This window comes from Aegilops tauschii, chromosome 6, assembly GCF_002575655.3.
Source record: "Aegilops tauschii subsp. strangulata cultivar AL8/78 chromosome 6, Aet v6.0, whole genome shotgun sequence".
Classification (NCBI taxonomy): Eukaryota; Viridiplantae; Streptophyta; class Magnoliopsida; order Poales; family Poaceae; genus Aegilops; species Aegilops tauschii.
In genome coordinates this window covers 217,568,870-217,584,524 of record NC_053040.3, presented here as the reverse complement: position 1 = coordinate 217,584,524, position 15,655 = coordinate 217,568,870, and positions in this window count along the sequence as shown.

Genomic DNA, 15,655 nt, shown 5'->3' with positions numbered 1-15,655 from the left:
TGAAAGACAGAAATGGTAATAAATTAGTGGCCGGTGGGGATTCGAAGTCGTGAGACCTCCGGTTGGCAGTCGCCGGCGGTGGGGGTGCGGTGATTGGACGGTGGCATGGGGATCGCCGGAGAAAAAGCTCGGCGCGGGGGGCCTAAAGGGATGACCAGGGCGGCGGCGGACCGGCGGTGGGGGGTGGTTTCGGGGCGGGCGGGGCGGCGTGGGGGCGGGGGCCGGCGGTTCGGCCAGTGGTGGCTGGCGGCTCAGGGGGGTGGATGTTGAAGATAAACTTCAGGCCCTTAATTTTTTATCCAATGGCTGGAAAATTGACTGACCAGAGATGAAAAAGTCAGTCGACTGATGTGTAGCCTCACCCCGCACGTACACATGCACACACACAACACTTGCACGAACACACGCACGCATGCATGCGTGCAACACTGACACATATACATGCACTCATGCATGTGTGCAACGCTGATACGTACACATGCACTCATGAACACACACACGCACGCACACATACATGTAACAGTGAAACGTACACATGCACGCACGCAACACTCGCACGCCTACATGCACATAGCACACGACGCAAGACACACTCTCAACCTATACGTGCATGCACCCTTTGTTAAGGACATGGATTGTTACGGGTATTAATCAATCTCATCTATGATAAGCAGAACATTGATGTTTGCAGCGGTCTTTATGAATCACAACGTATCGAACGGGCTATCAACGTATATATGAAAATTTTAAAACTCTCTTAAATTATATAGTAGGCTTATCTAGATGATGTCACACTCAATGAACAATCATCGGTTTATGAAATGCCCTCTTGTAACAGCCCTGGCCCACCAAAAGCTCCTCTGCCGTGCGCTGCATGCATTGGGTCACTGAAATGCATGCCAGGTACCCAAAGAGCCCACACGTCAGTGGAAGAACGGTGCGGTGTCGTACGTCGGACTCGAGGGCACCACTCGTTGCAAGCCCGACTGGACACGCCTCCTTGCCGCATTCAAACGCCTCCATGAAACCCGTGTGGAAGCCGAGAAACCCACTCTGGACACACGTCCGTTCATGACCGGGACGGCGTTAAACGCAACGTCGGCCGAGCTCCTCCCGTCCGCCTCTACGTATTTAATCTCCTATTAAAACAAGGTCAGATGCCGGCCAAGAATCGCACACCTCCGCCGCTCCCCTATCTCCTCCTTCACCATTTTGTCCACTCTTACAATGCCTTACGAAGAGTAGTTATCCCCCATCCAAGCGGACTGGGTGGCCTGCCGAGCCCGCCGGATACGAGCTATGCAGCTCACTGATCCACCTCCCTCCCCTCGCCCGACAGAGCTAGTTGCCGCCCCAAGCCGGTGCGCGGTTCAACAACTCACCGCTCCAGGCCAGCTCGACGAGGAGTGGCGCACGGGCGTTGTCGCTGCCGTCCACGCCGCTGCATCGTATCGCGCCTCCCGTGTCTGCCATCGCGTCTCCCCTTTCTGTGGCCGAGACTACCATGCTGGTGGCCGCGCCATGCAAGCAGAGACAGAAGTCGAGTGTGCAGAGAGCGACAAGTCGGTGGCCAGTGCCTTTGCGTCCGCCGCCATCATCGAGGAGAAGTAGAACATGAGAGGCCGCCGCCGCTTGGGTCCCATGAAGGCCACCGCGGAGGTGACACCGGCATATGCAGCAGGTGTCTTGCTGGATCCTTTTGTTGCAAGGACCTTCGTCGACTCCGCATGGGCTCCACGGAAGCGGAGAAGCTCCCTTCCGTCATCATCTTGGGCATCAGCCAATGATGTCAGTTGGGCAGTGGGGAAGCGAGCCGTCCTTTGTGCTAAAGCATATACCTCCGGGGCTCCCGACAGTCGGGTGATCGTGCTGCCGGACATGAGGAACAAAAATGGATCGGCGGACGACCATTTAGGCCAGGTATTATATACATATGCTGTCCAGATCTAGCACCGCTTGGTTGATTTGAATGTATTGATATCCGTCATGTTTGTATGAAAATCCGGTATTTTATATGAATTCCGTCATTGTTTATATGAAATGTCGCCGTGTTTGCATGAATTTTGTCCGGTTGGTTGAGTTGCTGTCAGAATGTGTGCGGCTACGGTTGGATGGCGTAATTTGCGGGCCGCCAGTCAGTCTGCGGCCGGCTCGGGCAGCTTGGTGGGACAAAACAAGCACAGCTCGTGCGAGCTCGTATCCAATGCGCGTGCTGGAGGATGCATGAGCACCCGAGCTATTCCTCGTTCATCGGTGGCAAAGGCATCGGTGGACAAAAGGGTCGCCAACATTTTGGCTACCCCGGGCAAGATCCAAACAACCCCTCCTAGCACATTCAAATCCCTCATTCACCGTGATATTTTGCCATGTGTTATTTTCATGGACTAGCAAGATGCCTATACATTGCACGGAACATCAAGATGCATTTTTTTACAAAACACCTGTTGTGATTGACCCATGCAGGAGTAATCCCATGTGTAAAAACTAATGATATCTCAAGAATTTTATCATAAAAATGGTATCTCGAGAATTTCATCAAAAAAATAATATCTCGGGAAAGATGAAAGATAAGGTGAGGAGGAGTGGGGCGTGGTGGTGACTGGTGGTCGGACTGGGCGGAGGCATGGGGATGGACGGCGCCGGCAGCGGCCACCATGCCAGATTGTTCCAGAGACTTCCTTTTTTAATTGCTCAGCAATGAGGTTGTGGGAGATAAGGATGAACGAGGCAAGGCCTTATCTATAAATGTGGAGAGAGGTGCGGGTATCTTTTGTAAAGTTGTCATAGTTTGCTTTCTATCCGTCAGATATAGATCGGACGGTCTATATTACAAGATGGCAGGCACACCATCATCACCAACTCGGTTTTTAATAAGACTAGCAAGATGTCTGTGCGTTGCACGGAACATCAAGATCTTGTGGGAGAAAAGGATGAACGAGGGAAGGCCTTATCTGCAAATGTGGAGACGAGTGCGGGTAAATTGTCATAGTTTCCTTCATATCTGTTAGATATAGATCGGGCGGCCTATATTGCAGGATGGCAGGCACATCATCATCACTAATTCTGCTTTTTATAAGAGTAGATAGAGAGTAGAGATAGAGATAGTGAGTAGAGATAGAGATATTTCGGTGTGTGAAAACAAATTTAAATATGAACAAATAATCGGTGTCCGCGGTCTTCTGCCGGGAGCCTGGGACACAGTTGGATGGCCTCATAGTAGTAGTAGTAGTAGTGGTGGTGTAGAGTACTACTAGTACTACAATACTAGATAGTGAGTGTTTGGTACTGTATCTACGTACTAATTGCAACACATGAATTTGTTAGCAGTATAATGACCACATATGGATTTGATGGTGAGATTTTGTGTAAGTTGGATGTCATATTATTGCTCTAACATGTGGTCAAAGTTAGCCTCCAAAACGCATTTTGTACCCTATATGGATTGAGGGAGTACATGCATTGGCGAGGTTTCTCTTAATCCTTGCGTGAAACGTTTTTATTGAAGCTTGAAATGTGAACATGTGAATGGGAGGGACTACTACAACCCTTCCCAAAGAACTGTAGTACTAATGGTATCGTACTCCCTCCGTTCACCATCTCACATGCTCAGTTTTTTCATTTGATAAGAGGCAAACCATGTGCGGCCTACCTTAGAGGCAAGGCTCTATACACTGGAGATGCAATGTACGTACTTATTACTTTTGATGTGTCCTGTCAACTTCTAGAACGAGGAGAAGCTTGCTTTGTATGCCGTCTCCCCCGCCCACGAGTGCGGTGGCTCACAGTACGAGGTGAAGCTTGCTTACTACGCCTTACGCCCGCTCCCTCGCCCACGCGCGCGGTGGCTCGCAGGACGAGGAGAAAATTTTACTACTCCCTCCGTTTACTCCTCGTCCCTACCTTGGTTAGAGAGATTATCATATTGTTTGAAATATGTCTTTCATTAGTAGGAGTAGTACTACATCAATTTCTTTGGAGTCCGTGCTGCAGCAAGCTACCCTAGGCTATGTTACTACTCCCTCCTTTCTGATTTATGGCTCAATTTTAAAATCTCTCCAACTAAGAGTAGACGGTGAGTGGTGGAATTAATTTTGTAGTTTGCACAAGTAATTAGTACGCTCGTTTTTCTCAAGAAGTTATGTTTACGGAGGCATTAATTAGAACGAATGCATGCATGAGCACTAAATTTCCATGAACTTCTACATTCATTGGTGAGTTTTCACTTGACACTGCTTGCATCGGGTGATTTAACGCACCTTGAAATCCAAACATGTGATGGTACTACTACTAGTAGAATTGAGACTTATAAAACGGAAAAAATATTTTTTTAGATGAGCCCTATAAACCAGAAATGAGGGAGTATTAAGTAGTACTACCTCCATAGTGGGTACATACTCCATAAAATCAGATTTTCCCAAAACTAAGTCGCTCAACCTTTATTTGCTTGTTTACCTTCCTGCCTCGAACAGACTATGCCAAACTCCCTTGCCTGCCGCGCGGGAAAAGACCCGCCCTCGCCTTTTTTTAGTCCGGGATGTATCGATGGATGGCGTGAAGCATCAAAAAACCAAGCCATGTCTTGTACTCCTCCGCCGACGCTCGATTTCATGAATTATCTACTTCCTCTCGCTGACATGTGGGACATATAGCAACCGGGTCGACGTGTCATGCACCAAATAACAGTGCAGAACAGCAGGGGGACGCACCCGAGTTGTACCGCCGCAGTAGTAGTAATGAGCAATGAGACGTCAAATCACAATGCCGCACCTTCCCAGACGGACGAATCAACCATTATTTCACACTTCGCTGAATCCGCTTCGCCATCATCTCCTGCAAGAAAACCATGTATTGCTTCTGCCATTGTTCTGCCTCAAGAGGGACGTGCATCGCCTTGGTACATCATGACATGTGGAACCGCATGACAGGCCATGCTCCCCCTCCCACCGCTCGGTAAAATCACCTCATTTTTACTACTTCCTTCGTATCGGTTTATAGGGCATGCACGCCATTCTAGGTTGAGAATTTAACTGGCTATATATGTGATGAACAGTATATGTTTAGAAACTACATCCGCTTAAGAATCCAATGATAGACTTTTTGTGACATAGTAACTCATATTTAGTTAGTCAAATGTATGACCTAGAAGTACGTGCACGCCCTATAAACCAAGATAGAGGGAGTAGTGCCTTTTTAGATCAATATAGTCGGGATTCACCAAGGAGCAAAACCAAGTGGTAGGCTGCTCCTGTCGTGTTGGTGTAGCAACTCAAGCAGGGTCAGTCTGCACACAAAATGGCGACACACTTAACATGACCCCATTGGCCGACATGTGGCTCATCCACCGTCTTGTTCCACGTGCGATGCACAAAATTACAGTTCGGAGCAGCGATTGGACTTGGAGGCACCCCGGTCGTAGCACCGCAGTAGTAGTAAATGAGCGATGAGGGGTCAAATCACAAAGCCCCACCTTTCCCGCATTAAGCTGGACAGACGAAGCAACCATCATTTCATGCTAGGGCGCAAGAGCATAAAGAAAAGAGAAAACCAATGATGCGTGCGACAGCTACCTAGGGCACCCTAGGGTAGGAGCCTCGCTACAAATCCTTTTTTTAAAGCGCCTCCACTACAAATCCGCTTCTCCCTCGTCCTCTTGAAGAAAACTGATGACGCGTGCGGCGGTAGGGTTTGTAGGAGTACCACGACGTTGAGTTCGAGTCGACGCCCTAATATGTGTGGGCCGCTTGGTTTTACAAGAACGAGGCAGCATTTTGGGTTCGAGGACCAGTGGAGATATACGTACAAAAAATTGTGGACATAGGTTCGACCGAAAGGCAATGATGCATGGGCCCTGCATTTTGATATACCCGCGGCCGCATGAAATTTGCTACTCTACTCAAAATAATGAATAAAAGTTCCTCCAAAAACATCTATAACTAATGGGAAGTGAATGTATGCTTAAAATGAAAATGTAACTCCCTCCGTCTATGTGTATAAGTCATATTAGTTTTTTTGCTAGTTAATAGCATTCCATGCAATGAATTAACCACTACATGTCATGTTTGAAAGTCTCAAGCCTTGAAAGCATGCGCGGCCCACATCTCTTATTGGTTCATATGTCACAAAACAAGAAACGAGGAGGGAGTTAATGTACTGTGCCTACGTGTTTTGGGATTATTTGGTTTTCAGAAGATGACTTACACACCTAGACGGAGGGAGTACAAAGAGAAAAAATGAATTGCAGTTAAAAGAATGACATTTCTAACAAAAATGTGAATGTGAACTACATATGTGTGCACGTGACCAAACACATACATCACTACAAAAAAAGACACATCCGTGACATTTTGGGCCGAACGAATTTTTTCGGTCATGCTTATGACACTTCTATGATGATAATTGTGACAAAACCCGGTATCACCATAGATGTGGTGGGCTCCTACTTCTATGACGAAAAATCATGATAGAAAATGTGCTTTTGGTCCTGGGCGGGCCGTAGACGCAGCTGCATGACATTCTTTGGGTCGTCCATGACGGAAAAAACCGTGGTAGAAGCGAGGGCGAGGAAAATATCGGGGAGTTCCCAGTTATAGTGGGTGGTCGGGGCCGAGCGATGCGCGTTTCTCTCGTACACGTACGCGCATGGGTGCGAGGCGTTGGGCTCTAACTGAACCCGAGCGAGGCGTTCGCCTACTGAACCCGAGCGATTGCACTGTAGGCTACGCGTTACTGAACCCGAGTGATCGATCGATGGCTGTTAGTTGAACCCGATCGAGCGATTCCTTCGCTACTGCTGCTAACTGAAGATGATCGATGCTGCCTCTGGATGAACAGTGAGCGTTGTTGGGGGGTTTGGATGAACAGTTCCCGGTGGGGGTTGGATGAACATGACCCCGTGGTAGTAGAGGCCCTTGACGCTGGATGAACATGACCCTGATGGAGCCGGTTGGGGGTGGATGAACAGGACCCCGTCGAGGGCTAGATGAATAGGACCTCGTGGAGGGCTGGTTGAACAGTAGCCGGTGGAGGACTGGATGAACAGTAGCCCGTGGAGGGGTGGTTGAACAGGACCCCGTTGTAACACCCACGATGCGGCTATATCTCCCACGTGTCAAGGCACGACTTAGAGGCATAACCACATTGTGGTTTTGTCGCAAGAAGGGTCATCTTCACACAATCCCATGTAATGAACAAGAGTGGGATAAAGAGTTGGCTTACAATCGCCACTTCACACTATACATAAATAAAACATACATCATTCAAGATACACACATAGGTCCGACTACAGAACCAAAATAAAAGAAGACAACCCAACTGCTAGATCCCTGATCGTCCCAACTGGGCTCCACTACTGAACAACATGAAAAGAAACAACACAACGAACAAGATCTTATTCGAGCTCCCACTTGAGCTCAGTTGCGTCACCTGCACTGGTATCCTCGACACCTGCAACTGTTTTGGAAGTATCTGTGAGTCACGAGGACTCAGCAATCTCACACCCGCGAGATCAAGACTATTTAAGCTTAAGGGTAGTAAAGGGGTAGTGAGGTGGAGCTGCAGCAAGCCCTAAGCATATATGGTGGCTAACCTACACAAATAAGAGCAAGAAGAGAAGCAACGGAACGGTCGTGAACTAGCAATGATCAAGAAGTGATCCTGAACTCCTACTTACGTCAAACATAACCCAGAAACCGTGTTCACTTCCCGGACTCCGCCGAGAAGAGACCATCACGGCTACACACGCGTTTGATGCATTTTAATTAAGTCAAGTGTCAAGTTCTCTACAACCGGATATTAACAAATTCCCATGTGCCACATAACCGCGGGCACGGCTTTCGAAAGATAATACCCTGCAGGGGTGTCCCAACTTAGCCCATTATAATCTCTCACGGTCAACGAAGGATAAACCTTCTCCCGGGAAGACCCGATCAGTCTCGGAATTCCGGTTACAAGACATTTCGACGATGGTAAAACAAAACCAGCAAAGCCACCCGAATGTGCCGACAAATCACGATAGGAGCTGCACATATCTCGTTCTCAGGGCACACCGGATTGTCCAAGCTTCCGGTAGGCCAGACCAGAGTTGCCCCTGGTGGCCACCGGCGACCGACAGGTTGGACCAACACTCGAAGGAGCACTGGCCCGGGGGGGTAAATAAAGATGACCCTCGAGAGCGTGACTCCCAAGGGAAAAAGGCTAGGTGAGGCAAATGTAAACCAAGGTTGGGCCTTGTTGGAAGAGTTTTATCACCCAACCGCATAAGGAACACAAAATCAAGGAACATAACACCCGTATGATGGAAACTAGGGTGGCAAGAGTGGAACAAAACACCAGGCATAAGGCCGAGCCTTCCACCCTTTACCAAGTATATAGATGCATTAATTAAATAAGAGATATTGTGATATCCCAACATAAACATAATCCAACATGGAGCAATCTTCATCCTCACCTGCAGCTAGCAACGCTACAAGAGGGGCTGAGCAAAAGCGGGTAACATAGCCAAACAACGGTTTGCTGGGAAGGGTGACAAAGGTTAGAGGTTCATGGCAATTTGGGAGGCTTGATAAGCAAGTGGTAGGTAGCGCGACATAGAAATAGAGCGAACAACTAGCAAGCAAAGATAGAAGTGATTTCGAGGGTATGGTCATCTTGCCTGAGATCCCGCTAGGAAGAAGAACGAGTCCAAGAAGAAGACAAACGGATGCAGTCGAATGAATCCTCACAACTCCGGAACAAAACCGAAGCTAAACGAGAGAAGCAAACCGGAAAGAAACAAACAACATAGTAAACAACCATCACATAAACTTTGCATGATGCACAAACAAGTATGATGCATGTCCGGTTTAAAGAGGCATGGCATGGCAAAGTGCACAAACGAAACTACAAGTTAAGTGGAGCTCAATATGCAACGAGTTGCATATTGACGAAACACCACATCAATTGTTTAGTTCTCTCGTTTATGTACCCAACAATATTAAATGTTGATTAACATGGCAAGAGGTGAAGCATAAGTAAACTAACTATCTAGGCAATTTAAATGAGGCCGGAACAACAAACAATAATTCCGGAAAATCCTCATGTCATTTAGCAGTTTAAAGAAACCAACAATTTTAAACATTTAAATGTTGTTATCATGATGCGGGTGACAATGCAAGTATTTAGCAATTTTATGAAAATGTTGACATGAGCATGTTATGAAGCATTTGACAACGTGGTGGAAAGAAAAAGGGTGCCACGGCGGCGAATCCGAAAATGATGCCACGGCAACATATCGGTTCCGATAGCTCACGGAGATACCGGTGCAAAAGAAGTGGGCGTGAGCGTGTAATGCAAGGATGGTGGGGTGCTCCCGGATTCCGGGTTCCCACGGTACGGCGGCAAGGCAATCGGGGAACGTGCCAAGACCTCTCTCGGAAACGGTGCAAACACGAGCATCTCATACAACACACACGCATTCGTTCACGGGCGTCCTCTCGGGGTTATACCTTTGAAGCATGCGTTTTTGGGGCGGATCGAGTCGGAACGATGTAGAGGAAGTAGTCGTTCACGGGTCGTCATGGGAAGTAGTTGTTCTCGCAAGGGTGGTGGAAGTAGTGGCACACGTTTTCGTAGTCGTACACATTCCATAGATGTTTGGGTTCACGGCGAGGAACTTGACGTCCACGGAGTCTTCAAGGGACGACGGTAGTGGTACACACGTTGTCGGGGTACTTGTCAGTCCGGTCTTGGCGACGGTAGTTGTACACAAGTCGTAGAGGAACTTGATGCATCCACGCGTAGGGGTACTTGGCGATCGACGGACGTTGTGGTACTTGTCGGACCGGGTCTTGCAAATCCAAAGTGCTCATGTGCGGGGACGTCTCAGTCGTTCAACATAGAGGCCGTGTAGGCGAACTTGTTGGTCTTGATGACCCGAAACGAAGCAATACAAGGGCCTCGGGTCGACGACGAGCTGGAGAAGGAGCTGCAGCGGGGGTCGCGGCGAGGCAGGAGGCGCAGCGCTCGACGGAGGGAGATGGGGATCGGGCGAAGCACTGCCATTCTCTCTCTCTCTCTGGCGGCGCTGGAGGGAGAGATCGAATGAGGGGAGAGGGAAATGGATCAGGCAAGGGTTAGGGTTAAGGGCGCGCGGGCTGGGCCTTAGAGGCCGGCCCAGTGGAGGGGGAAAAGTTGACCAGAGGCCTGGCCTAGTGGCATGCGGCTGCTGGGCTGCGGATGGGCCTAGATGGCCGGCTGGGGTGCGCTGGGGGTCTCTCTCTTCTCTCTCCCTTATATTCTTTGGCAGAAAAGAATTAGAGAAAAGAAAAAGAAAGAGAGGGTTAGAGAAAGAATTTGCGCAAGCGGTTAATTTTCCCGGGGTCATAAAAATGTGCTTGTTCCGAGAAAATAGAAAAAGCCAGATTGAAAATAATAAATTCAAATGCATTTGAATATAATTCAAATGATTTGAATAGGAAGTGAGGGTTGGGAAGGTCCAAAAATGTTCGGATTTTTGGTGGAGCTCCGGAATATGATGAAAGAATAAATAGCAAGGTTGGAGACCAAGAATTTAGATAACAAGGCATTGGGATATTTGCAAGTGTGTTATGGTGAACTCCAATTAGTGGAATATTTTAATATAGCTCCCTAACAATATTGGGAGGATATATGTTATAAAGAGAAATCACCATGTGCATCTCCCTCGATTTAAATGGATCGAAGATCCATGCAATTTACTTAGTTGAGTTTTATTAAAAATTAAAATGACATGATGGCATGATGACATGATGCAATGCAAAAATAAAAGAGCAAGCACCAAAAGGAACACACGGTGATCACGTAAATAAGGAAGTCTTCTGAAGCGTTGGTCTCGGGGCGTTACACCCGTGGAGAGGGCTGGTTGAACAGTAGCCGGTGGAGGAGCGGTGGAGGCCGGATGAACAGGAGCACGTGGATGAACAGTCGCAGGTGGAGGCTGGAGGAGCTCGGCGGTGGATGAACAGTAGCCCGTGGAGGCAGTCGACGGTGGAGATGAACAGTATCCCGTGGAGTCCCGTTTTGCGGTACGCCACACCCCTCCCGATGAACAAGACCCCCGTTTCGACCGTAGCGCTCCAACACAAGTCCGTTTCCTCCGTTTTGCGGTACGCCACACCCCTCCCGATCAACAGGACCCCATTTCGACCGTAGGAGGTCCAAGAGAAGTCCGTTTCCTCTGTTTTGCGGTACGCCAGACCCCTCCCGATGAACAGGATCCCGTTTCGACCGTGGCCGGTTGAACACAAGGCCGTTTCCTCCGTTCTGCGGTACGCCAGGCCTCGTTTCGATCAGTTGTTTTGTCCAAGCCGGTTGGCTCCCGATGAACATGACGTATTCTGTTGCCTCCTGATGAACACGACGCATTCCATTGCCTCCCCATGAACACGACGACGCAGTTTCTCTATTCTGACCCAGCCATGTACATGAGCCATGGCTGTACGTATGCGCGAGTAGGCATTCGAGACCCCGCCCGTATGTACGTACGTGGCCATATTTTTGGGCTTGTGGCTGTATGTACATGTACACGGTTTAGACGGGACAGCCTGAACTGCTACGTGGGGGGCTCTACTATGACATGTGCCGCTACTTACTCGACCACGGTTCATACTTGCAGAGAGACCGATCGACCAGTATGTACGTACACGTTCGCGACCAGAATGCCAACGCTACGTACGCTTTGACCAGGTGGGTCCCAACTGTCAGGCACTTCCTTGCGTGCGAAGATTTTGTGGGTGGGTCCCAGTAGTCAGGGGGCGAATCATTTTTTTGCCCGTAATATGGACGCACTTCCTTGTGTGCGAAGATGCAGCTGGTGGGTCCCAGTAGTAAGGGGGGAAACGTTTTTTTCGTGAAATACGGTGGCCCATCCGGTGGGTCCCTGCTGTCAGGTGGAGGAATCATTATTTTCCACGTAATAAGGAGGCACTTCCTTGCTGCAGCCATGGACCCAGCTGTCAGCCTCTCTACGTACAGTACTCTTCAGATGGAAGTCGTTCGTTGACCACATTGACCACGCCGCGCCGACAGCACCAAGGCGGTGGACGACGGCGAGGCCTAGGAAGGGGACGACGCGGAGCCGGGGAAGATGCGGCAGTGGATGCCCATGCAGAGAGGAGTACGAGGTTTCACTAGTTCAACTACTGTGTGAGGCCGCCGTCGCCGCAGCATAACAGGGGGTGTGGGTGAGTAGAGGGATGGCCTGGCCAGCGGTCGGAGTAGTACGGGGCCGTGAGGCCTCCGCGGCAGCACAACCGGTCACGGGAGGCAGGAGTAGATGGCACGACCGACGCTGCTTTGGGCGGCTGGAGCAAGAAGACCAGAGGTTGAAGAAGCACGACGGGTGTTGGAAGGACATCGTATGGTCACTGCACCTAGAATCGTTTATATTGACTAAGTTGACAAAGCCCTTGGTACGCATCAACTTAGTAGGCCCACAGGTCAGCCTCTGAAATGGTGCGCCCCAGATGTCAGGGGGAGGAACCATTTTTTGGGCGGCTGAAGCTAGAATATCCGAGATTGAAGAAGAAGCACGACATCCGTTGGATGGACATCCAACGGCCACTGCTGCTAGAACCGTGTGTTGACTATAAGTTGACAAAGCCTTCCATACGCGTCAACTTACTTTTTTAGGGGACCCGTCAACTTAGTAGGCCCACAAGTGTGTGGCACAGAACTTATAGCCCATTTGCGATTCGTAAGAATGTACAACCCATTTTTGAATTCTAATGGAATTTACTACAGCCCATTTACAGTTTGTTAAAAGTACAGCCCATTTTCTACCTAGGACAATGATTAATAATTTCAACCAACCGTTCAAAACAGAATTCAATAAAATTTCCCACATTTTGATGGGATCCGAAATATTTTTTCCCGAAATTTCTAGTTAGATTAAATACAATTTCAATATAAATTTGTATTACGTAAAAATCCAACGAAATATTGCACGCGCAACAATTAATGAAATTAAAATTTTCAAAATCCAAAAATAATATTTTATAAACTAATTACGTGTTTGGTGCATTTTTTATAGTTACTGCCCAGTTTTTATAATTACATCCCATTTATTATTTCTTAAAGCCCATTTTCTTGTTAAGCCTAATGCATCCCTCCTAGGAAAGATTTGCAGGCCAGCGGGGCGGAGAATAACAAGTTGACCTTGCCTGGGTATTCCTAAAAAAAGTATAGCTGGGCTAGCCATTTTCAGCTTGAAAAAAAAAATATCTGGGCTGGATATCTGGCCTGGGCTAGACGGACCACAGCCCGCCCAGTTAATACCCTGCTCTCCTCTAAACAACAACGAAAACATCGCTCAAGAAACACTCTGCAGTGCTCACACCTTAAAAACACAAATACTGCTCGAGCTGCTTGGTCCCAACTGTTGGCCGCTCCTTGTGCAATTCTCTCGTTTATTAACTACATAGGTTGACAATGGTGTGGGACCGTGATGTCAGGAAACCAGGAGGAAGAAAAAAAATTATAGTTGTATATAATAAGGAGGCGCTTGCGTACGTGCGGCTATGGCCCTGGTGGGTCCCCACTATCATCCTCTCCAAGTAAAGTCATCTCCTTATTCCTCATGTTCGTTGACCATGTTGACAATGCGAGACGGCGGCGCCACGGCGAGAGCAACAACTCGAAGGACGACGGAGAGGTCCACGCGGGTCCTACGGATGGACTGATATAGCGCCCGCTGCTCATTCGGGAAGCCAGGATCATAGGGCCACATGTCCGCGACGGCATTGTAGTTCGCTTGTTCACCAGTGCTCGTTGAGGAGACGGAGGTTGCAGCAAAGGTCCTCCTGGGCTGGTAGCTCTTCCGCCATTAGGGCGTCGAAGTGCGGCCGCACCTGCTCTGTGGTGAACACGGCATGAACTAGATTGGACAGTGGCTGGTTCCTGGTCGGAAGCTACGTCCATCATCTGATAGCCGTCGCTCAGCTCGGCGAGCTCGCTAGCGAGCCAGCAGGTCCGGCTGCTGGACCGACCCGCTGCCAAGCACGAGTCTGACTGCCCTGGCCCACCCAGACTGCCTCCCTCGCCCGCGCGCGCTTTTCGCCCGAAACGGTCAGCATCGCCCGCCCCGCTTCCCGGTGCAGGCGATTGCTCTGCCTTCAAATGACACAAGTGACGTCCGTCCGTCCGTCTGCCGCCCACATTAATGATACGCGGTTGCCGAGGCGGCTACTCCGGCGCCACACGTCCGTCCCTCCGCCGCCCACCATTGCTATATAAACTGCTGCGCCGGCCATAGCCACAGTCATCCGCCTCCGTTCCCTTTCTCCTGTCCACACCACTACTGCCCACCATGGATTCCTCGCGCTCCTGCGCTCTTCGGGACGGGCGGACGACAGACCACAAGGAGATGGCAGCAATTGCTGGCGACTGGCTGGCAGGTAGTGGGAGGATGACGACGTCCCAATGGAGAACATGGTAGTCGACGATCCGCCGCCAGCCCCCTCCTCCGCACCATCCTGGCCGGTGCATTGCACCATGACCATCGGCGAGGCTCGTGCCCAATACATGGACACGGTGAGGTAGAAGCGTCAGGAGCAGTTCTGGGAGGCGCAGGCCGACGCTGCGTACAACCACCATCTCCTCCAGGAGCACTTGCTGGCGGAGAAGCAGATCGCCACGGAGCGGGCGGAGCAGGAGGCGCTGCTGGACTCGTACCGCTCCGCCCGCGAGGGCCGCCTCGAGTGCTGGCGGTACCACATGCGGGTGGTGGAGGCTGCGGCTGCCTACAAAGAGGGCGATGAAGCGGGCGAGGCGCTGTTTCGCGAGATCGAGGACGACGCAGAGGACAATGCCGACTCCGACGAGTCCCCGCTCCGCTAGCGTCGACGAGGCCCTGCTCCACCGAGGCCCCGCGGCTCAAAAAACAAGGCAGAGGACACCGCCGGCTCCGTCGATGCCCCGCCCCATTGGCACCGAGGCGAAGGATTTCGCCGGCTTCGGCGAGGCCCTTCTCCGTCGAGGACCCGCCGCACCAACAACGAAGAGGACATCGCCGGCTCCGTCGAGGCCCCGCCCCGCCGGCACCGAGGCGGAGGACCTCGCCGGTTTCGGCGAGGCCCTCCTCCGCCGAGGCCTCGCCCGGCCAACAACGAGGCAGAGGACATCGCCGGCTCAGCTGACGCCCCACCCTGCCGGCAATGAGGAGAAGGATTCCCCCGCTCCACTGAGGCGCCGCCCCGCCGGCAACGAGACAAAGGACATCGCCAGCTCCGTTGAGGCCTCGTCCCGCTGCCAACAAGGCCGCGCCACACAAAAAACGAGGAAGAGTAGAACACGGTAGGTCGCCACTGCTCGGGTCCATGTAAGGCCACCGCTACTACCCTCCGGTTGAAGCCAAGCTAGGCGGGTTGACCATTGACGGCCGGTTAGCTTCTTGGCGACGACGCGGAGTCGGAGAGCTATGTTGGAGAAGGACGCTGCTTCAGTTACTTAACTGCTGGTGCAGTTGGGTCACTGACACGTGGGCCCAACAGGCATCTGGGCCACATGTCAGCTATGCAACTGCACCTACAGTTAAGTCACTGAAGCTCAGTCCACTGGAGAAGAAGCTTCTATTTGGCTTAGCCGGACACAAGTGGGTAGCTTCGGTTAATTAATTATACATCTAGCGCACCCCTTTTTAGTT